General features: G+C 37.4%; 1 long non-coding RNA gene across 1 annotated transcript; it reads right to left on the bottom strand.

The window, feature by feature from the left end:
• Window positions 1–474: 474 nt before the first annotated feature.
• On the bottom strand, window positions 475–17434 carry LOC117085823. Its single transcript, XR_004438086.1, has 2 exons — window positions 17385–17434; window positions 475–2620 (listed from the first exon to the last, which is right to left on the bottom strand). It is a non-coding gene; the product is annotated as an uncharacterized LOC117085823 (long non-coding RNA).
• Window positions 17435–23696: the final 6262 nt, after the last annotated feature.

Here is a 23696-nt window from a genome sequence, read left to right as displayed (position 1 = left end):
ACCATGTTGGCCAGGCTGGTCTCGAACTCCTGGCCTCAAGTGATCCGCCTGCCTCAGCCTCCCAAAGTGCTGGATTACAGGGGTGAGCCACCATGCCTGGCCAAAAATAGACTTAAAAGTTTTTGTGGCCGGGCGCGGTGGCTCACGCCTGTAATCCCAGCACTTTGGGAGGCCGAGATGGGAGGATCACGAGGTCAGGAGATCGAGACCATCCTTGCTAACACGGTGAAACCCCGCCTCTACTAAAAATACACAAAAATTAGCCGGGTGTAGTGGCGGGCGCCTGCAGTCCCAGCTACTCCGGAGGCTGAGGCAGGAGAATGGCGTGAACCCAGGAGGCGGAGCTTGCAGGGAGCCCAGATTGCGCCACTGAACTCCAGTCTGGGTGACAGCGTGAGACTCTATCTCAAAAAAAAAAGAAAAAAAGTTTTTGTTACAAAATTAAATTAGCAAAAATTGATGTTACTATAATACTTTTTCTCCGTTTTTTCATCTTTTTACTTCTTTGATTTTAATGTTTGTTAAAATTCACATTCCCCTTGAGAACTTTTGTTTATCTTGACAATTGAAGTCCATTAAAAATGCTCATTTAATGCCCTCAAATATTCAAATAAAAAGAATTTGCACTTCAATGCTTTGAGTCATAAATGTAAATGATTTCTAAAGTCCGTTAAAGCCTTACCCTTATGCTTAGTAGGCAGGTCTCCTTTTTACTAATGAGGTTTTAGCAAAGGCATAAAAGGTTAAGTGATTATCTTAGCCAGGGAGAGGCTTTGATAATGAAGGTAGGGACTGTTGCTGTTCTTTTCATCCTAAGCTGGCATTTACCTTAATTCAGTGTTTCTTTGCTTGACAAATAGTACTCCTCAGAGTTTGTTAAAAGATTTCAGAGGGATTCATTCAGTTGGAGGTCTTTGCTTCTTATAATTATTGCAACAGAAACTGGTCCCACGTTACTTATTTAAAAAATCATGTATATAATTATAATAGCACTTTATGTTGTAGAAGTAAGTGCCATTTATGACCCTGATTGTATTAAAAGGACTATGACTTCTGGTATATGAAGTCCTATTTACCTATTTTCCTGGATATTGTGATTCAATTGAGTGTCAAGTCTGGAAATTATTCTACATAATAGTGGGAGAAAAATTTGAAACTATCACCAATCTTGGACGAGAAAGGAGAGGGAAAAATGAGCCATCAGTAGATGGCAGATCACACATTGTGCAATACGCCTATAAGGGCAGTCTACTAAGATCGTGGATGTTTGAGTGATCAGTTTCCTGAGGAAATCAGTGTTTTAGTATCTTCATGGATACAAGATGCCTCCTGCATTTTTCTATCCTTTAAAGATGAACATAGTTGTTCACTAAACACTGAAAACCATAACCTTTAAGAACTAGGAGGTGTATTTGCTGTATCATCCACACACACTCGATCTTCGTCTTCCTTTAATTGACTGTTGGGGGAAAGTACAGTAGAGAAATGAGGTTTGCCTGCAACATTCTCCAGGGTCCATCCTCTAGGTTGCTAGGTGTCTAGAGGCAGGTGTGGTAGTGACAATAGCGACAGTGGTGATAGCAGCATTCCAATTCTACTGGGTATCAGATATGGATATCAGATATATTGGTGGGTCCTTTCATTTAAAATACCAAGTGGTGGCATGATGGCTTTCTGGTGGGTCAATTGTCATTCTGAATGTACTTTGTGAAGGCCCTGACTAGATCCTGCTGAGGAGTCCTGGCCAAAAATCTATGTTTGATATTTCAGGCTCAACCACAGGCAATGACAAAGGCTTTACCGGGCAAACCCCTCTGAGGAAAGTTGCCCTCCCCAGACTTGGGGCAAACCCAGTGCAATCCAATCTTTAAAGAGAATTGCATTCAGGAACTCAGATCCTCCTAATGGCTCATGTTCTTAAACATAGTTGCCTTCCTAACCCAGGTGTCTTCATTCAGAAGTTTCTTTATCTGAGGGCTTCCTGCTGGAGCTTCGGGTGCTTCTGCTTAAGCTTTCTTATGAGTGGAGTGGGAGGAAATCTTAAGAAACCGTTCCCTCCTCTGACTCCATACTCTTCTACTCCTAGCTCCCGCTCCCGCTCCAACCTCCTGCTCTAGGGTTCGTAATACTACTGGAGATTTTTGTTTGGGGCTTCCTCAATAGTGAGCTGACCCCCATGTCTGTCCTCATTCACTGACCCTCCACCAGTGCACCTTTCTGGGGAATTTAGAAGGCCTGGGTGAGTTGGCAGTTTCCTTGGTTTTGGCCTCTTGCTTATACTATTGCAGTAAGTGATTAAAGGCTTGATTGTTACTTCGATCTTGGCCTGCTGCTTTAATCAACTTCTCCAACAACGGGCAGCTCAGTTCTCTATCCAGCTCAGCTGAGTTTCTGACACTGTTACTCCAGGTCATCCAATGGTTTTGTTTAAAACACCTTATGTAAAATCTCTTCTAGTTTAAAATTCTTAAAGTGGTTTCTTTTTCCTGTGTTGAACAATTGCCCCTGCGGAATTTGTTACCTTTAATTTGAGCTGTTCAGTCTTAGTGGTCAAGCAGGTATTGTAGGCTGGAAAGATCATCCTTGTCACACCATGACAACGATCTGATCTTTGACAAACCTGACAAAAACAAGCAATGAGGAAAAGATTCCCTATTTAATAAATGGTGTTGGGAAAACTGGGTAGCCATTTGCAGAAAACTGAAACTGGACCCATTCCTTACACCTTATACGAAAATCAAATCAAGATGGATCAAAGACTTAAAGCTAAGACTTGGGACCATAAAAAGCCTAGAAGAAAACCTGGGTAATACCATTCAGGACATAGGCATGGGCAAGGACTTCATGTCTAAAACACCAAAAGCAATGGCAACAAAAGCCAAAATTGAGAAATGTGATCTAATTAACTAAAGAGCTTCTGCACAGCAAAAGAAACTATCAGCAGAGTGAACAGGCAACCTACAGAATGGGAGAAAACTTTTGCAATCTATCCATCTGACAAAGGGCTAATATCCAAAATCTAGAAAGAACTTAAACAAATTTGCAAGGAAAAAACAACCCCATCAATAAGTGGGCAAAGGATATGAACAGACAGTTCTCAAAAGAAGGCATTTATGCAGCCAACAGACATGCGAAAAATGCTCATTATTACTGAACATTAGAGAAATGCATATCAAAATCACAATGAGACACCATCTCACTCCAGTTAGATGGTGATCATTCAAAGTCGGGAAACAGCAGATGCTGGAGAGGATGTGGAGAAATAGGAACGCTATTACACTGTTGGTGGGAATGTAAATTAGTTCGACCATTGTGGAAGACAGTGTGGCAATTCCTCAAGGATCTAGATCCAGAAACACCATTTGACCCAGCAATCCCATTACTGGGTATATACCCAAAGGATTATAAATCATGCTGCTATAAAGACACATGCACATATATGTTTATTGCGGCACTATTCACAATAGCAAAGACTTGGAACCAACCCAAATGTCCATCAATGACAGTCTGGATAGAGAAACTGTGGCACATATACACCATGGAATACTATGCAGCCATAAAAAAGGATGAGTTCATGTCCTTTGCAGGGACATGGATGAAGCTGGAAACCATCGTTCTCAGCAAACTATCACAAAAACAGAAAACCAAACACCACATGTTCTTACTCCTAAGTGGGAGTTGAACAATGAGAACACATGGACACAGGGAGGGGAACATCACACACTGGGGCCTACTGGGGGGTGGGGAGCTAGGGGAGGGATAGCATTTGGAGAAATACCTAATGTAGGTGACAGGTTGATGGGTGCAGCAAACTACCATGGCACGTGTATACCTATGTAACAAACCTGCACATTCTACACATGTACCCCAGTACTTACAGTATAATAAAAAACAATTTAACTGCTCAATGGGTAAGAGAAACATCATGTAGTATTCCTATTCATTGATAAATGAATAGTATAGAGCAGTATTTCCCGTGCTGTGAGACCTATACCACTAGGAGCATTTGAGTTGATTTTAGGTGGAATGCAAAGTAATTTTCCTTTCATTAGTTATGTTTTAATGTGACAGTGTTTTCAGAAATGTAACTATTAAAAAAGTGAATGAATTTTGAGAAAAACATTAAGTAAATCGTAACAGAGAAGAAATATGGGTATGGCAAAATCTTGATGGTGGTCCAATACAATTGTTGATATACAATAGAAAATAACTGTTAATATTTAGACACTCTAGAGCTTACCTCAGGTTGAGATCTATGTTCTTCCTATCTTCTGCTGCCCCTTCTACAAAATGGCATGTTGATAGGAGAGCAAGGTGACAGGAAGGTGTGTCAGTGAGAGAGAGAAGCAAATATATAATTGGCACCAAACAGTATGCAGCAGAGGTCCCAGGGCAACGGCATGCTCAGGCTCATGAGTGGGGTCTTGCCTCAGAAAGTCAAAGGAATATCATATTCTCTACTTTCTTGATAATTAATCAAAATAAATTTGTCATTCGATTCCTTCTTGTCCTGTGGCAACTATTGTGCAATCTACATGAAGAAAATAAATGAGTCCTAGATTTAAAAAAATAAATAAACATAATGCAAACAGAAAAACGACATTAGCTGAACATTAAGGAAATATGAATAAAATGCTGACTTTAGCTAATAAAATATATGACTATTGATTCACTAATAGTTAAAAAAGGACAATGTATAATGAAAAAGCTGACTCCATATGTTGATGGTTTGACTGATGATGACTTTTTTTTTTTGGGGGGACGGAGTCTTGCTCTGTCGCCCGGGCTGGAGTGCAGTGGCCGGATCTCAGCTCACTGCAAGCTCCGCCTCCCGGGTTTACGCCATTCTCCTGCCTCAGCCTCCAGAGTAGCTGGGACTACAGGCGCCCGCCACCTCGCCCGGCTAGTTTTTTGTATTTTTAGTAGAGACGGGGTTTCACCGTGTTAGCCAGGATGGTCTCGATCTCCTGACCTCGTGATCGGCCCGTCTCAGCCTCCCAAAGTGCTGGAATTACAGGCTTGAGCCACCGCGCCCAGCCGACTGATGATGACTTTTAAGCATTACTTATCCATCTTCCCCTTCTGCCCCCAATCTGGGCAAGTTAATAATAAAGCTTGGGTGTTCCCCTCTTTAGTACTAGTGGTAGATTCAAATCACATAAGCTCCCATCTCCGGACAGGAATGCTCACCTTGGCCCAACACTTTAACCATAATAAAAATTCTAAGAATGGATGGGTGATGCCACTAACATGGTGGAATAGAAAACTTCTGACTTTCCCTGATACTGGGAAAGAAATCCCAACACCCAGGTTCTTTGTGTAGAGAGGAAGATCTGGACCTCACGTGGGGGACCCAAACCTTAAATTTCCCCAAGGTATGGTGATTGATTCACAGACTTTAGAAATGCAGGGGATTAGGCATGCCCATGCCCCTCTAGACAGTAGGAAAAAAAGTGGAAGTTTATACATGTGCATAAGCACTGCTAAGGACTTTATCCCCTTGAGCACTAAAGAGAAGGAGCTTTAAAAAGCCCACAGCTCTCTGTTTCCCCCCAAGCCCACTTGAGAGAAGTTTACAAAACACCTTTCCAGTAGCTGGCTGGCGGCCCAGATTCTAACTAACTTGCATCCATGGAGGAGTTAAAGAGACAGTCAATTATTAATCCTCCTCTAGTTTGGGAAGAGTCTACACTCACATCAAGTGTCTCAAATCCTACAACATTCACCTAAGGAATAGTATTTGAAATCTCTTAGCTCTGGGTGCCAAGGGACCAGTGTACACATGTCGTTGTTCACCAGATGGAAAAAAAGAGATTTTAAAAAAAATTTTCTCTTATACAAGTCCAGTCTTGGAGAGATGTAGGTGTATTATTTAAAGCACAGAAACCAACACAGAGAATCAAGGAATATGAAGAAACAAGAGAATATGTTCCAAAGAAAAGAGCAAGATAAGTCTCCAGAAATCAACTCAAATAAAATAGACTATGCAGTTTACCTGACAGGGAATTCAAAATAATGGTATAAAGATGTTCACAGAGGTCAAGACAACAAGGCAAGATGTTGATAACTTCGAAAAAGAGATAGAAAGCATAAAGGAAATACCAAATGAAAATCATATATTTAAAGGATGCTATAACTGAACTAAAAATTTTAATAGAAGGATTTAACATCAGACTTTATGAAGCGGAAGAAAGAATCACTGAAAATAAACCAATATGAGGAACAAAAGAAATTAAAAAGAGTGAAGATAGCTTAAGAGACCTATGGAATATCATTAAGTGGGACAGCTTATACATTATTGGCATAGAAGTTAAAGAAGAATGAGCAAAGAACAGAAAACACATTCAAAAAAATAATTGCAGAAAACTGCTCACATCTGGGAAAGGAATTCTGGGAAAGGAATTAGAAAGCCAGATCTATTAAGCCCATAAGATATCAAGAAGATGAATTCAAAGAGACTAACACCATAACAGATCATAGTCAAATTTTCAAAAGTTAAAAACAAAGAGACAGCATTGAAAGCAGCAAGGGAAAAGTGAATCGTTACATATAGAGGAACTTCCATAAGCTATCAACAAATTTACCACGAGAAACCTTGCAAATCAAAGGGAGTGGGATGATAAATTCAAAATTCCGAAATAAAAAGATTGTCAACCAAGAATACTATACCCAGAAATCCTACCTTTCAAAAATTAAGGGTTAAGAAAAAGTATCAAATAAAAGCTGAGAGAATCCATTACCACTAGATCTGGATTACAAAAAATGCTGAAGTTTTTCAAGCTGAAGGAAGAGGATGAAAATTGGTAACATAAAAATCATATAAAATACACAATGCATGGTAAAATTAAGAAAGTACATTATCAAATTCAAAGCACTCTGATACTGTAATGGTGGTGGGAAAATCAATTATTAGTATATTTCTAGTATAAAGATCAATAGGCAAAACTATTTAAAACAACTAAAGTGACAATAATTTGCTAATATTATGAAAAGATGTAAAGTGTGACACCTAAAACACAAAACATGGGAAGAGATGGAGTAAAAGAGGAGTTTGTATATGCCATCAAAATTAAGCTCTTACCAGTTTAAATTAACTTGTTATAAGATTTTTTATGTAAGCCTCACGGTGAACACAAAGCAAAAACTAATAGTAGATACACAAAAATAATTGAAAAGGACCAAAGCCTACCTGTACAGAAAACTATCAAATCACAAAGAATGCAAAAGAGGAAGAAGTGAACAAAAGATTACAGAAAACAACTAGGACAAACAATTAACAAAATTGCAAAGTAAGTCTATACCTATTAATAATAGCCTTGAGTATAAATAAATTAAGTTCTCCAAATAAAAGATATAAAGTGGTAGAATAGATTAAAAAACAAGACCTAATTATATGCTACTTGTAGGAGACTCACTTCACCTATAAGGACACACACAGACAAATTATGAAGGGGAGGGAAAAGATATTTCATGCAATTGAAAACCAAGAACAAGGCGGAATAGCTATATTTGTATCAGATATAATAGACTTTAAGTCAAAAGCTTTATAAAGCGATGTCATTATGTAATGATAAAATTGTCAATTCAGCAAGAGGATATAATAATTGTAAACATATATGCACCAATACTGGAACAACAAGTATATAAAGCATGTATTATTAGATATAAATGGAAAGGTAGACTGTAATCCAATTATAGTAGGGGACTTCTTCATTCCACTTTCAAAAATGGGAAAATACTTTAGATATATAATCAACAAAGTAACATCAGAGTTAGACTATACTCTAAGTCAAATGGTCCTCTGATATTTGCAAAACATTTGATCTAACAGCCACAGAATACACATTCTTCCCATTGGCACATGGAGCATCCTCAAAGGTAACCGTATGTTATGGCACAAAATAAGTCATAGCAAAGTTTTAAAAATTAAAATAATATCAATTTCCTGACCACAATGAGCTAAAATTAGAAAGCAACAATTAGAAGAACTTTGTGAACTCTGTGAATACATGGAAAGCAAACGACATGCTACTAAATGATCAATGGCTCAATGAAGAAATTAAGATGAAAATTTTAAAAAATTTTAAAACAAATATAAATGAACACAAAACATATCAAATCCTATGGTATACAGCAAAAGCAGGGAATTATGTAACAAAAATACCTACATAAAAAAAGTAGTGATATTTCAAATAAGCAACCTAATGATGCACCTCAATGAACTAGAAAAACATAAAACTAACCCCAAATTAGTGGAAGGAAAGAAATAATAAAGATCAGAGCAGAAATAAATAAAATTGAGACAAATATACAAAACATCAATAAAACCAAGAGTTTGTGTTTTGAAAAAATAAATAAAATTGACAAATCTTTAGCTAGACTAACAAATTCGCTAGACTAATTTTTCTTAAACTATTCAATGAAATTGAAGGAGAGAATTCTTCTACATTAATTCTACAAGGCCATCATTACCCTGATAACAAAACCAGATAAGTCATAACAAAAAAAGAAAACTGCAGATTACTATCCCTGATGAATGCAGACACAAAAATCCTTGACAAAATACTAGCAAACAGAATCCAACAGCACATCAAAAATATTATATACAATGATCAAATACAATTTGTCCCAGGGATGTATGGATGATTTAATGTAAATCAATAAATGTGACAAATCACATCAACAGAATGAAGGACAAAACCCAAATAATCAATCAATGAAGAAAAAGCATTTGATAAAATCCAACCTCTCTTCATGATGAAAACTCTCAGTGAATTAGATATAAAAGAAACACACCTCAACACAAGAAGGCCAAATACGAAATACCTACAACTAACATCAGCCTACCTGGAGAAAGTTGAAAGCCTCTCCTCTAAGAGCTGGAGAGAAACAAAAGTGGAGAAAATAAAACTTTCTCTACTTTTATTCAATATAGTACTAGAAGTCCTAGCCAGAGCTATTAGGCAAGAGAAAGAAACAAAGTATATCTAAATTGGAAAGAAGAAAATTAAATTGTCACTATTTGCAGATGACATGATCTTATATTTAGAAAAAACATAAATATTTCACCCCCGCCCCCCCCCGCCCAAACACACTTAGAACTGATAAATGAATTAAATAAAGTTACAGGATACAAAATCAACATACAACAATTAGTAATGTTTCTATACCTCAATAGCAAAAAAGTCTGAAAAAGAATTCAAGAAAGCAATCATACATTGATTTTGTATTCTCAAAGTTTGCTGAAGTTGTTTATCAGATCTTGGAGCCTTTGGGCAGAGACTATGGGGTTTTCTAGATATAGAATCATATCTTCTGGAAGTAGAGATAGTCTGACTTTCTCTCTTCCTATTTAGAAGCCCTTTCTTTCTCTTGCCAATTGCTCTGGGTAAGATTTCTAGAGCTATGTTGGAATTAGAACTAGGAGTGGTGACAGTGGTCAGCTTTGTCTTTTTTCAGTTCTCAACGGGAATACTTCCAGGTTTTGCTCATTTAGTATGATGTTACTTGTATCATAAATGGCTGTTATTATTGTGAGGAGATATGTTCCTTCAATGCCTAGTTTGTTGAGAGTTTTTAGCATAAAAAATATTGAATTTGGCCGGGCACGGTGGCTCAAGCCTGTAATCCCAGCACTTTGGCAGGCCGAGACGGGCGGATCACGAGGTCAGGAGATCGAAACCATCCTGGCTAACCCAGTGAAACCCGTCTCTACTAAAAATACAAAAAACTAGCCGGGCGAGGTGGCAGGCGCCTGTAGTCCCAGCTACTCGGGAGGCTGAGGCAGCAGAATGGCGAGAACCCGGGAGGCGGAGCTTTCAGTGAGCTGAGATCTGGCCACTGCACTCCAGCCTGGGCCACAGAGCGAGACTCCATCTCAAAAAAAAAGAAAAATTGAATTTTATTGCCAGTCTTTTCTGCATCTATTGAGATGATCATGTAGTTTTGTTTTTAGTTTTATTTATGTGGCAAATCACATTTGTTGATTGGTGTATGTTGAACCACCTTGCATCTCAGGAATGAAGCCTACTTCATCATGGTGGACTAGCTTTCCAATATGCTGCTTGATTTGGTTTGCTAGGATGTTTTTTTTTCCGAGAATTTTTGCATGTATGTTTATCAGAGATGTTGGCATGAAGTTTCCTTTTTTTGTTACTGTTGTCTCTCTGCTAGGTTTTGGCATCAGAATGATGCTGGCCTCACAGAATGAGTTATGGAGGAATCCCTCTTCCTTAGTGTTTTTGGATAGTTTTAGAAGGATTGGTACCAGCTCTTCTTCATATGTCTCGCAGAATCTGACTGTGAATCTGTTTGATCCAGGGCTTTTTCTGGTAGGTAGGCTTCTTATAACTGATTAAATTTCAGAATTCATTACTGATCTGTTCAGGGTTTAAATATCTTCCTGATTCAATCTTGGGAGGTGATATGTTTCCAGGATTTTATCCATTTTTTTGTCGATCTTCTAGCCTGTGAGCATTGATATGTTGGTAACAGTCTCCAATGGCTTTTTGTATTTCTATGGTGTTGGTGGTGATGCCCCCTTTGTAATTTTTGATCATGTTTATCTAAATGTTCTTTTTGTTCTTGATTAATCTAGCTAGTGGCCTATCAATGTTATTTATGGTTTTGAAGAACCACTTTTTTATTTTATTGATCTTCTCTGTGGTTTTGCACATCAATTTTGTTTATTTCAGCTCTAATTTTGTTTTTATTTTCTTCTGCTAGTTTCAGAATTGGGTTGCTCTTGTTTTCCTAGTTCCTCTAGATATGATGTTATGTTGTGAATTTGAGATCTTTCTAACATTTTTATGTGGGAGTTTAGTTGTATAAGCTTTCCTATAACACTGCTTTAACTGTGTCCCAGAGATTCTGATACATTCTATCTCTGTTTTCATTAGTTTCAAAGAATGTATTGATTCCTGTCTTAATTTTATTGTTTACCCAAAAGTCATTCAGGAGCAGATTATTTAATTTGCATTTAATTGTATGGTTTTGAGGGATCTTCTTGGTATTCAATTATATTTTTATTGTGTTGCATTCTGAGAGTGCGGTTGCCATGATTCTAGTATTTGTTTTAAAAATTATTGAGAATTGCTTTACGACTGAGCATGTGCTTGATTTTACAATATGTGCCATGTGCAAATGAAAAGAATGTATACTAAGTTGTCTAGGGGAGTGTTCTGTAGATGGCTGTTAGGTCCATTTAGTCAGGTCTCAAGTTTAGGTCCCAAAAATATTTTATAGTTTTCTGCCTCGACAGTCTGTCTAATACTGTCTGTAGGGCATTGAAGTCTCCTATTATTTCGTGGTTTGTAAACTTTCTTCATTTGTCTCTAAGAACTTGTTTTATAAATTTTGGTGCTCCAGTGTTCTGTGCAAGTATATTTAGGATAGTAAAGTCCTCTTGTTGAGTTGAACCCTTTATCATTATGTAATGCCATTCTTTGTCCTTTTTGATGACCACTGGTTTAAAGTCAGTTTTGTCTGAAATTAGAATAGCAACCCCTGCTTTCTTTTTTCTTTTCTATTTGTTTGATAGAGCTTTCTCCATCCCTTTACTTTGAGTCTATGGATGTTATTGCATGTGAGATCGGTCTCTTGAAGACATTGTACAGTTAAGTCTTGCTTCTTTTTCCAGCCTGCCTCTATGTGTCTTTTAAGTGGGATGTTTAGCCCATTTATGTTCAAGATTAATATGTACATATGCATATTTGATCCTGTCATTATGTTGTTAGCTAATTGTTATGTAGACTTGATTGTGTAGTTGCTTTGTAGTGTCAATGATCTCTGTACTTATGTACGTTTTGTAGTGGCTGGTAATGTTTTTTGTTTCCATGTTTAGCACTGCTTTAGGACCACTTGTAAGGGATATTTGGAGGTAACAGATTTCCTTAGCATTTGCTTGTCTGAAAAAAAATTATATCTCCTTTTACTTATGAAACTTAGTTTGGCTGGATATAAAATTCTTGGTTATAATTTCTTTTTTAAAAGATCCTGAATCCTGAATATCATTCTCTTCTAGTTTGTAGGGTTTCTGCTGAAAGGTCCACTGTTAGCCCAATGAAGTTCTCTTTGTAGATGACCTGTCCCTTTTCTCTAGCTGCCTTTAATATATTTCTTTCTACTCTCTACTTCTATGGGACCTGGACCCTGGAGAGTCTGATGACTGTTTGTCTTGGGGATGGTCATCTTGTATAATACCTTGCAGAGGTTCTCTGAATTTCCTAAATTTGAATTTTGATTTTTCTAGTGATGTTGAGAAAATGTTCGTAAACATTATCCTCAAATATGCTTTTCATGTTACTTGCTCTCTCTCTGTCTCTTTCAGGGACACAAATGAATGGCAGGTTTGGTCTCTTTACATAATCCCTTATTTCTTAAAGGTTTTCTTCATTCTTTTCTATTCTTTTTTCTTCATTTTTGTCTGAATTGATTTGAATAACTGGTCTTTGAGCTCTGAAACTCTTTCCTCAGCTTTGCCTATTCTGCTGTTAATATTTTCAATTACATTATTTCAGCTCTTGAATCATTTTCTTGGGTTCCCTAGATTCCTTAATTCGGGTTTCAACTTTCTCCTGAATCTTGATGAACTTCATTACCATTGAGATTTTGAATTCTTGTCTGTCTTTTTAGCCATTTTTGTTTGGCTAGAAACCATTGTTGGGGAGCTATTGTGGTCATAAGGAGTAAGGAGACACTCTGGGTTTTTGAATTGTCAAAGTTCTTGTGCCTTTTCTTTCTTATCTGGTGATGTGCCCGTAACTGTGGTGTAATTTGAATATGGTCAATTGGCTTCATTTCTGGATATTTTCTGAGGTGATGGTTATACTAACTGCTCTTATTTGATTATTACACACTGTAGACATGTATTGAAATGTCAGATGTATCCCATATACATATGCAATTATTATGTATCAGTTTAAAAAATCTCAAGCCTGTCTCCTTTTCTGGCTATTTAAACCATTTGGAACTATTTTGGGAAGGATCCCTTGCTCTTTGAAAAAACACCTCATTATAGAAAATATTTTCATAACCTCTTGGGGGACGGTGTGTGTGTGTGTGCATGCATGTGTGACATCATTGGTCTTGACATCCAAATCAAATTTTGGGCAGGGATTCATCCTGTTTCTTTAGGGTGGCAATTAACACCATCCTAATGTAAGATGTTAACATTAGGGAAAACTTGATGGTGGGTATTCAGGAATTCTCTTTCTTTGCAATTTTTCTGTAAATCTAAAACTGCTCTAAAAGTTTATTTTAAAAAAGTCATTGCATGATAGTTCAAGATGACACAAGTATAAAATAACTCTGTCTTTGGGGTCCATGCTGACTTCTAGGTGAGTCTGTTTCTTCAAGAAACCATGTAGTTTTGCCAGAAAACTCTTTGCCTAGGTGTAAGTAAGATTAAGTTTAAGCCAAATTTCACTATAGAGTTAATTGGGTTTCCTGGTAATTTACTTTCATTAGACAATTTTATTTTAGCAAAGCAGATAATAGATTTGTATATTTTTCCTGAATCAGTCATGAAGATGGCAATTTTAGAGAAATGGCTACCCCTTGCATAGCCATTGCACTTTGATCTGAAACAGTAATAACCTTATGATTATTGTTCCAAAATGTCTAAAACATAACTCATAAAACACACTTGATTTGTGCTGGCTTTATAAAGGGCATGTGTAGTTCAGAGCAGAAGTCTAATTATTAGACTGAATAAATTGCTTTCATGGCACATTGCTTATATTTCTAATAGTACCTATGTATTTGCAGCTTGTATAATAATAAGGTAATCTTACACACTAATACCCGGAGAAGTACTAAGCCCCTTCTCGGCATTATCCCCTTTAATCCTCACAGTACATCAGAGGGAGGTACACTGGTTTTTAAATGAGAAAACTAAAGCCTAGTAGAGGCTAAGGAACTTGCTTAAGGTCTCTCAGATCATAAGCCACAAAGCTGGATTCAATTCCAGATCTGTATGACTGTAGACCCTGAGCTTTCCCCAGTAGAGTATAGCACTTGTTATTTACACACCAATGTCCCTCAACTAGGCTTGAATTCCTTAGGAGTGAGAACTGTGTTTTATTCATTTTTGGATCCCCAGATGTAATTTAGACCTACACCTGAAAAAGTGTACACTATATTTATTCTTCCTTTTCCTTTAATACATAAGTTTGGTTACCTCAATCACATATAAGAATAATCCTCCTAATTGTTTTTAGCTGCTCAAGTAATCATAATTATTATGGGGAATTAATACAGATAGAATACTTTGCTTACAGAATTATATAGAAGAAAAAACTCATTCTTGATGGTATATGCTACTGAAATTCAGTTGTGTTGTTGCCCTAAATTATAGCTTAGCAATCACTTTTTCCTCTGCTGGGAAAGCCATTCTTGGCCTGCTTCCAAAAACTCTGGTAGAGGACAGCATACAAGAGCTCTTGTGGGAGAGCATGCGAAATTATTATTGTTTGTCCCTGGATTCTGGATTATGATCTTGCTACCTAAAATATAAGCCCCTTAAAATTGCTATTAGATACCAGATAGCTCTCCATTATGAAGCACTGTAGTATGTCATAATGATTTTATAACTTAAAATATTTCTATATCAAGAGTCATCAGGTTAACATAATGAGAACTATATGTCAGGTTCTGTGGAATTGTTTGTACTCTATCCTGATAAAATGAATCTGGCATGAAATACTATTCTTTCTTTATCTGAATAAGTGCTTTATCATCACAGGTAGGATGTGGATTAGATCCTGCTCTCTTAACATAATCAAAAGAAGACACTTCCTTTGTTGCAGCTAGTAATGTTCTAAGTGATGGGCTGCTTTAGATTTGTGGAGGCCTTTCAAACAAATCCAGGGCATGTTCTTTTGTCTATGGGTTCTCTCTCTGGCTTTGCATAGGGTGGAAAGTCATTGCAACTCTTTCATCAAATTGAATTAAATTGCTTAAGTCTTTGTAACCTGTATGAACTCAGATATCCTTGTGCAATTACAGTGTTCAATATTCAGGACTCACAATAAGGAAAGTACCTGGTTTGAACGGGTGCTAGGTCATGAGGGAGCAGTGCAGGCATGAAGATAAAAGCCCCCATTTCTAGTCTTTGTTCTGCTGCTAGCTCACTCTGTGACCCTGGCCAAGGCCTTTTACTTCTTGGAGAACTGGATTCCTCTTATGTAAAGTGGGGAAGGTGGTACAGGTGATCTCTGAATATAATATTTTATAGCTTTAGAATTGCATTGTAGGAGTGAAGTTCTTCTCATATGGTCTGCGAGAACTTTATACTCTGATTTCATTAATAATAAGTCTGAATTTCTGTAGTTCTGAGTTCTGGAGGTAACACAATTGTCTGAAAATAATTTATGTACTTAGATTTCGATTTGGGGAGATTTATATTAGGAAAAAATGTTTAATTTGGTCTTATTTACAATTTTCACAGATGTATATAAATAATAAAAGGAAATCAATAGCAAAAAGGTATGTGAATCTATTAGGTTCAACTCCTTCCCCCCAAAAAATTTTTGGCTCAATGAAGAGTCTACCTGTTTATTTACTTAGTTGATTTTCTGCCGCTGAAAAACATTTTAAGGCTGTTGCTCAACTACTGCTTCCACAAGTGCCTGTTTTGGAGGTGTATATTGGGTTCTTTATTCCCTGACTTGAAGAAATAGATTTACTTGATGAAAGGGAGTCATAGAAAGCACCAGACTGTGACATGAGTGTGGGAGTATCATATAGGTAAGGGTAAGGGGCGTTGGATAAATGAGTGATTAGAAAGGATTTTGGAGGTGCTGATTGGATTTGAAAGTGAGCTTTTATTCAAGATAGGGGAATAGTAAATCAAATTTTTATCTTTGACTATGTTCTTGGGTAGGCAATAGTCTGGACAGGTACAACTAACTCTCAGCCTGAGGAATTCCAGAGCATTCTGGCATTTCTGCCCGACTAAACACAAGTAGTGTTACTATCAATGATAAAGAGATAAAAGAGTTCTCCTCCTTCTTCCAAGACTTAGAACATGCTTTAATGCTATGGAAAGCTGGGAAACTGAACACAGGTGTAAATGTTAAGATTATAATTGCTCACATTTATCAAGAATTTTCTGAGCTCTTGGAACTGTGCTAAATTCCTTTTGTGTATTATCTCGTTTCATTTATGTATTCATTCATATTTATTCAATATTTATTCAACAGGTACATGCCAGGCACACTTTTGACACTTAGAACACAGGAATGAACAAAATACAAGAAATCCCTTTTTTTACTTGACTTTATACCCAAGTCAAGTACCCATTAATATAAGGGTGAAGAGGGACATACAAGAAATATATTTCTAAGTTATATAATACATAAAGTGATGGAAAATACTTGAAGAAATTAGAATTTGAAAGTTAGGAAATATTGCATATGTCAATATATACACATAATTTTAAATATGGTGGCTAGGGAAGTCCTGATTGAGAAGTTGACATTGGAATCAAAGGCTGAAGGAGGTAAGGAAGCAAGCCAAGCAAACATCTGGGGGAAGAGACTTCCAGGCAAAAGGAAAAGCAACTGCAAAGATCCAAAGGAAGAACTGTGCTGTATGGTTAAGAAATAGTGGGGAGACTAGTGTGGCTGCAGCAGCAAGAGTATTAGGATAGTATCATAGGAAATAAGGTCATAGAAGAAGGGGTCAAATAATGATGGGAGTTGGGGGGAGATGATGAACAGATTTTGAAGGTATTTCTATTCGAAGAGGGTTTTGAACAGAGAAGTGTCATGATCTGGCTTAAGTCTTCACAGTAATGCAATGAATGCTGTGCTGATAATAGATTTTTTGGATACATAGGTGGAAGCTCAGAGATCAGTTAGGAAATTATTGCAAGAATCCAGATTAGAGTGTCAGGGTGGTTGCAATGAGGTTGTAAAACGTGGCCAGGTTCATATCTTTAAAGGTAGAAACTACAAGATTTGCTGACATTTTGGATATTTGATATGAGAAATAGCAATGTGTTAAGGATGATTTCAAGGCGTCTGGCATAAGAAACCCTAAGGCTTTTGTCTTGAGGACAGGTAAAATGGAATTTTAGTATACTGAGATGAGGAAGTCAGTAGATGGAGCAGTTTAGGAAAGGGGGGAAATCAGGAGTTTGGTTTTGTATATTTCAAATTTGAAATGTTTATAATGTATCTAGAGATTTCCAGTAGGCAGTTGTATATGCAAATTATTTAATCCTTTCAACAACCATAGGAGGTATGTTTTATAATTATTCTGATCACAGAGGGGGCATGTAATTAATATCTTGATTACAGATGTTCTAGGGCACATAGACAGTAAGCAGCTGAGTAGCCATTTGAATCCAGGCACCCTGAGTCCAGAGCCATGTTACTTACCCTGTAGATTTGCTGTCTTTCTCAGCCATCTTAATCAGACTCCCAACATGCTTTTTTGTAGAAATTGACAAGATGATTCATAAACTTATATGGAAATGCAAAAGTCTTAGATTGGCAAAAACAATTTTGAAAAAGAATAAAGTTAGACGAATCTTACCACCTAATAGTACAATATAAAGCCATAGTAGACAATATGATATTTGTGTAAGGAGAAACAGCAACAACGTTTTTTGAAAGCCTATAAATAGAGACACATATGCAATCAATTGATTCTTAACAAGTTTCAAGGTAATTTAATAGCAAAAGCTTTGTATTTTTAATAAATAGTGCTGAAACAACTGGACATCCACATGCAAAACCCCTCATAATCTCTATTTTATGCCATATAAAAATTAATTTGAAATATATTACAAACCTAAACACAGGAGTGGAAACAACAAGAATTCCAGAAGAAAACAGGAGACTATCTTTGTGAACTTTGGGTAGCCATAATTTTTGACAGAACATAAAAGCACTCAATATTAGAAACAGAATTTAGGCTTTTATACTAAAATTCAAATCATCTGCCCATCCAAAGGAACTGTTAAGAAAATAAAAAGAGGAAAAAATGGCAAATGGGATGCAGGGTTAACTTGCAGCTCCCACTTGGACAGACGGAGCAGTGTGTGGAGACTCACACTGTGAACTTTGGCTCCAAAAACTACTACAGGAACATACCAGGAAAGCTGAGAGGATCCACAGACCCTTCAAAGGAAGCGGATTGCTGCTGTAGGCCCCTGGAGACAGCCAAAACACTGTGAGTATAAAAAGGGTGAAAGCATGAAACGGGAGTTGTCCGCCCCAGAACACACACCCTCACTGGGGAACCTCTATGATGTGACCTTACCTGGAGTTGAGAGAAACTTAAAGAGCCAAGCAAAATACAGAGGTAGAAGAAGCAGCAGGAAGAGCCCTGTGGGCACTCTTGGTCCCCAGGGAAGCTATTTCCAACTTTGTCTCACAGGGGTCCTTGGGGAGGACTGGCAGAGAAACTGGGAAAAAAAAACGCAGGGAGAAGAAAACTTCCAGCCGTATTTTGTTACAATGTTGACAGAACGTGAAGTTTCCTGGACAGAACCTGGGGGAGGGGCTGGATAGCCAGTGTAGGCACAGCACAGAAGTTGCAGCAGACACAGGGAGGCACGAAACTTGAAAGCCCTGCTTGCTTTCTCAGCCAGGAGACTGGTAACCTGGGCCAGATTCTCAGTCCTGCACGCCTACTGCCTGGAGATAAACTCAGTGCTGTTGGGTGGGGCAGTAAGAATGAGACTAGCCTTTTGGCTGCATGGGAGTGGGGTGAGGCCTGTAACTGCTGGCTTTTCCCCACTTCCCTGGAGACCTGTATGACATCAGATGCAGTCATAATGCCCCTGTGAACATAACTCCATTGGTCTGAGAACCACACCTCTATCCCGCACAGTAGCCCCAGCAAGCCCCACCGAAAGAGAGTCTGAGTTCAGACATGCCTAACCCCGCACCCACCATAGGCACATAGACCAATGGAACAGAATAGAGAACCCAGAAATAAAGCCAAATACTTACAGCCAACTGATCTTTGACCAAACAAACAAAACATAAACAAAAACATAACGTGGGGTAAGGACACCCTATTCAACAAACGGTGCTGAGATAATTGGCAAGCCACATGTAGAAGAATGAAGCTGGATCCTAATCTCTTACCTTATAAAAAATCAACTCAAGATGGATCAAAGACTTAAATCTAAGACCCAAAACCATAAAAATTCTAGAAGATAATATTGGAAAAATCCTCCTAGACATTAGCTTACGCAAACACTTCATGACCAAGAACCTAAAAGCAAATGCAATGAAAACAAAGATAAATAGATGGGACTTAATTAAACTAAAAGGCTTCTGAACAACACAAGAAATAATCAGCAAAGTAAACTGACATCCCACAGAGTGGGAGAGAATCTCCACAATATATACATCTGACACAGGACCAATATCCAGAATCTACAAACAAACCAGCAAGGAAAAAACAAACAATCCCCTGTAAAAGTGGACTAAGGACATGAATAGACAATTCTCAAAAGAAGATAGACAAATGGCCAACAAATATATGAAAAAATGCTCAACATCATCTATGATCAGAAAAATCCACATCGAAACCATAATGTGATACCACCTGACTCTTGCAAGAATGGCCATAATAAAATAAATGAATAAATCATTTAAAAACAATAGATGTTGGTGTGGATTTGGTGAAAAGGGAGCACTTTTACACTGCTGGTGGGAATGTAAACTACTATAACCACTATGGAAAACAGTGTGGAGATTCCTTAAAGAACTAAAAGTAGAACTACCATTTGATCCAGCAATCCCACTACTGGGTATCTACCGGAAGGAAAAGAAGTCATTCTATGACATAAGACACTTAAGACACTGCATGTGCATGTTTATAGCAGCACAATTCGAAGTTACAAAAACATAGAACCAGCCTAAATGCCCATTAACAGCACGTGGATTAAGAAAATGTGATATATATATATATAAATACACACCATGGAATACCACTCAGCCATAAAAAAGGAATGAAATAATGGCATTTGCAGCAACCTGGATGGAGTTGGAGACTATTATTCTAAGTGAAGTAACTCAGGAATGGAAAGCCAAACCTTGTATATTCTCACTCATATGTGTGAGCTAAGATATGAGGATGCAAACGCATAGCATGATACAATGAACTTTGGGGACTTGGGAAAAGGGTAGAAGAAGGGTGAGGGATAAAAGACTACACATTGGGTACAGTGTACACTACTCGGGTGATGGGTGCACCAAAATTTCAGAAATCACCACTAAAGAACTTATGTAACCAAACACCGCTTGTACCCCAAAAACCTATGGAAATAAAATAAGTAAATAAATAAAAGAAAGGAAACGATACTACGTGCACATGCTTAAAATTAGATAGCATAGAAAGACTTTAAAAAAAGAAAAAGATAAGCCCAAAATTTGGAGAAAATATTTGCAATACATTCACCTGAAAAAATAATTGTATCCCCAAACAACATAATGCCTAAACTGTAAAATAATTTAACATAAAACACGTATTACAATGCATAAATGAAGTATAGTCAGATGCTTATAATTAAAGGTAGAATCATTTTGGATATGACAGGTGTCATTCAGAATGATACCAGTACTGTCCTTGTCATGATGTTGCTGTCCTTGTCATGATTTTCTGAAACAGAGAACCACTGCAAGGCTCTGAACGAAACCAAGTACAGAACTCTCTTCCCTTTGTTTTCGTGGCAGTTGAATTCCTAAAAATTTCAGTATATATTAAAACGATATAAAATATACTTTGTTTATATGCATATAATGCAATATGTGTCTTGGCTTGGGTTATTATTAAGCTTTTCACAACCACAAGAAATCCCTGTGAAACATTAAAAATTTGAGCAGGCTATAATTCTTCAATGTGTGAGACGTACAACTCATTGCAGATCCAGACTTATAAACAGTTTTAGGATGTCTTAATCATGGTGACAATTAAAAAGAAAACTTCCCCTACAGATTTATAAAATGTTCCCTAGGGGCTAATGCTATTTATAAAGAGAACCACTGTTCCATTACCCAACCGAGAAAAACAGAAACGTTTTCTGGCTTGGGTAGTACCTGAATGGGGAATTCTCTGTTCCTGCTGCCTTACTTCTTCCCACAGATGAATGCATAAGTAAAGGTCTACTGGTTTCTATGTTTTAGAATACTTATTTATTATTTTAGAAATAAAGGTGTTCTATTAGCAAAATGATGGAGACCACCGTTGCTGAGTTGTTGCCTGGCACATATAAGGAAACCAACAGCTGCTTCCTTGGTTGACTGCTCATAAAAACTGACAAATTGAATACTTTCAACCTTGACAATTAATTAAATACATTTAGAGAGGTGCCAGATTAAAAGGTGAGCCCTGCAAATGGTTTGGCATAGATGAAAGGACCTTGCAAGCTAGGCTCATAAGTTCCATTGGGCTTCAGGTTAACAGTGCCTGGGACCTTTGCTCTCCCTCCGGGTTTGAAAAATGCCCTCAGAGCTTCTGTCTTTGGTAATGGTTGTGCAAACAGACTTTGCGTTTCAGAGCAACCTCTTCTTGAAAGGCATCCAGAAACAGTACTTCTCTTGTCTCTCTGTGGTTTTGTCACTAACATAAATCTTGTCTTCCACCTCATATGTATTCAGTATGAATAAACCAGTTAGCAAATGGCATGGTTTTTTCATCAGGCATATAGTTGTATTCATGTTTTTTATTCAAAAGCATGGGTCACTCACTTGGAGTGATTGGAGTACTTAAGCTCCATCTCAAGGTGCTATAGACAGTCTCTCAGATCACTTCCACAAAAATAAAAATAAAAAAGGGTAGGGGAGCAAACAATTTTAGAAAGACACTCTGAACATTGTTCAACCACAACCCCCGCTTTGAAAATATCACTTCCAATTGGGGCTTTCAGCAGCAGCCTCTGTCACAAACAAATAGTGACTCATTCTGACATTATGTTCTTGGGTTTTTGCAGATATTAAAGTCTTAGTAATATGTGTCCAACAGAGTCAAGCTAGCAATAAAATGATCCAGAATGATGGTGAAAGCTCCTTTTTATTTAATTCCACCTGGAACCACGAGAGAGCGGTGATTTGAAAATTCAGTGCGTATGCCTTTCACGGAAGAGAACATCTTCATTTCCCTTTACACATTAAAAACATTTCCCCAGATGCCCTGAAAGTCAAAGCTGCAGGGATCCATAAGGTGTCAGTACAGCATCTAATCTGATAACTAAATCTTCCTTGCAAGCCACCATGACTGAAACAAACCCATTTTTATTAGAGAACATGTGAGATTTGTAAATGGGACAGACCTTTGGAAACCCTGGTAGGGGCAGAACCCACACACTTGCATTTTTAAAACTGTTCGCTCCTAAATATTAGAAGTCTTCTTCCCCGGTACCAACGACTTAACTCCTGATTTGGTTTCCATTCTCAATACCATCATGCTCATTTTTGTTTGCATAAATAGCACTTTGAATAAGTTGTTTTAAAAAACTGACTTCAAGAAATGAGCAAAGTTCTTCCAGTTGTCTTCTGACTGGTGAGTGATAGAATGGAACTTTCATTACTTTTTTTTTTTCTTTTGGCTGAGCCAATATTCTTTAAGTTTTAGTGGCAATTATTTTTAGAAGAGACTGTCTTCATTGAACACAAAAACATTAAAGAAAACCTAACTTTGTAAGTCAGTCGTACAACCAATCTCTGCCATTTTTTTCTGACTGGGTTTTCCCTACTAGAAGTGAGTAAGAAGGACTGATAGGGAGAAGTCAGCGATGAGTTTCTTTAAGATGACACCAATCACTAATTTCATCATTCAGACCTTCAGCAGCCAGTTATTGGATACAATAGACCAGGAAAGAATAAAAATATTGTCAGGATATGACCAAACAGAATAAAAGGAGGCACCTATCAATTATATTTTATTAGATAATCTTATCCATATGGGGATGAATAGTGTTGTATATCTTACAGTAGACAGCCTTTATTGAACTCTACTAAGCAGTACTGTTCAATTATGTTGGATTAGCAAATCCATCTTTGCCTCTGTTATGCTACAAAGAACTGTAACTGAATTAAAGCAGCCTATACACCTGAATATGGGGAAATTAATTCTCTAAAATATTGGTCTGTTGTAAATAATGAATCATACCAACATGAGATAAATACTGTTAGATTAGATCCAGTCCTGTGTTCTAGTCTCTAACTTTGCACCAGAAGATATTTGTCATTGTGTAGTACGTCCCAGAGAGCCCACAGGATTAAGGTATACATATGCACTTAATTTTTTTTTTTTTTTTTTTTTTTTTTTTTGCTGGATGTAGGGACTCACACTTGTAATCCCAGCACTTTGGGAGGCTGAAGTTGGTGGATCACCTGAGGTCAGGAGTTCAAGACCAGCCTGACCAACATGGCAAAATCCCATCTCTATTAAAAATACAAAAATTAGCTGGGTGTGGTGGCAGGTGCCTGTAATTCCAGCTACTGGGGAGGCTGAAGCAGGAAAATTGCTTGAATCCAGGAGTCAGAGATTGCAGTGAACTGAGATTGCCCATTGCACTCCAGCATGGGCGACAGTGCAAAACACTGTCTCAAAAAAATTTTTTTTTTCTTTTTTCTTTTTTTTAAGCTATTGATATTGGGGCAGAGAATGGAACTCATAATAGCCTTCAGTACATGTCACATTATAATGGTTTCATGCAAAGCTTTATGACT

The sequence above is a fragment of the Trachypithecus francoisi genome, unplaced genomic scaffold (assembly GCF_009764315.1).
Source record: "Trachypithecus francoisi isolate TF-2019V2 unplaced genomic scaffold, Tfra_2.0 Contig00586, whole genome shotgun sequence".
Lineage (NCBI taxonomy): Eukaryota > Metazoa > Chordata > Mammalia > Primates > Cercopithecidae > Trachypithecus > Trachypithecus francoisi.
This window is presented reverse-complemented; position numbering and strand designations above follow the sequence as displayed.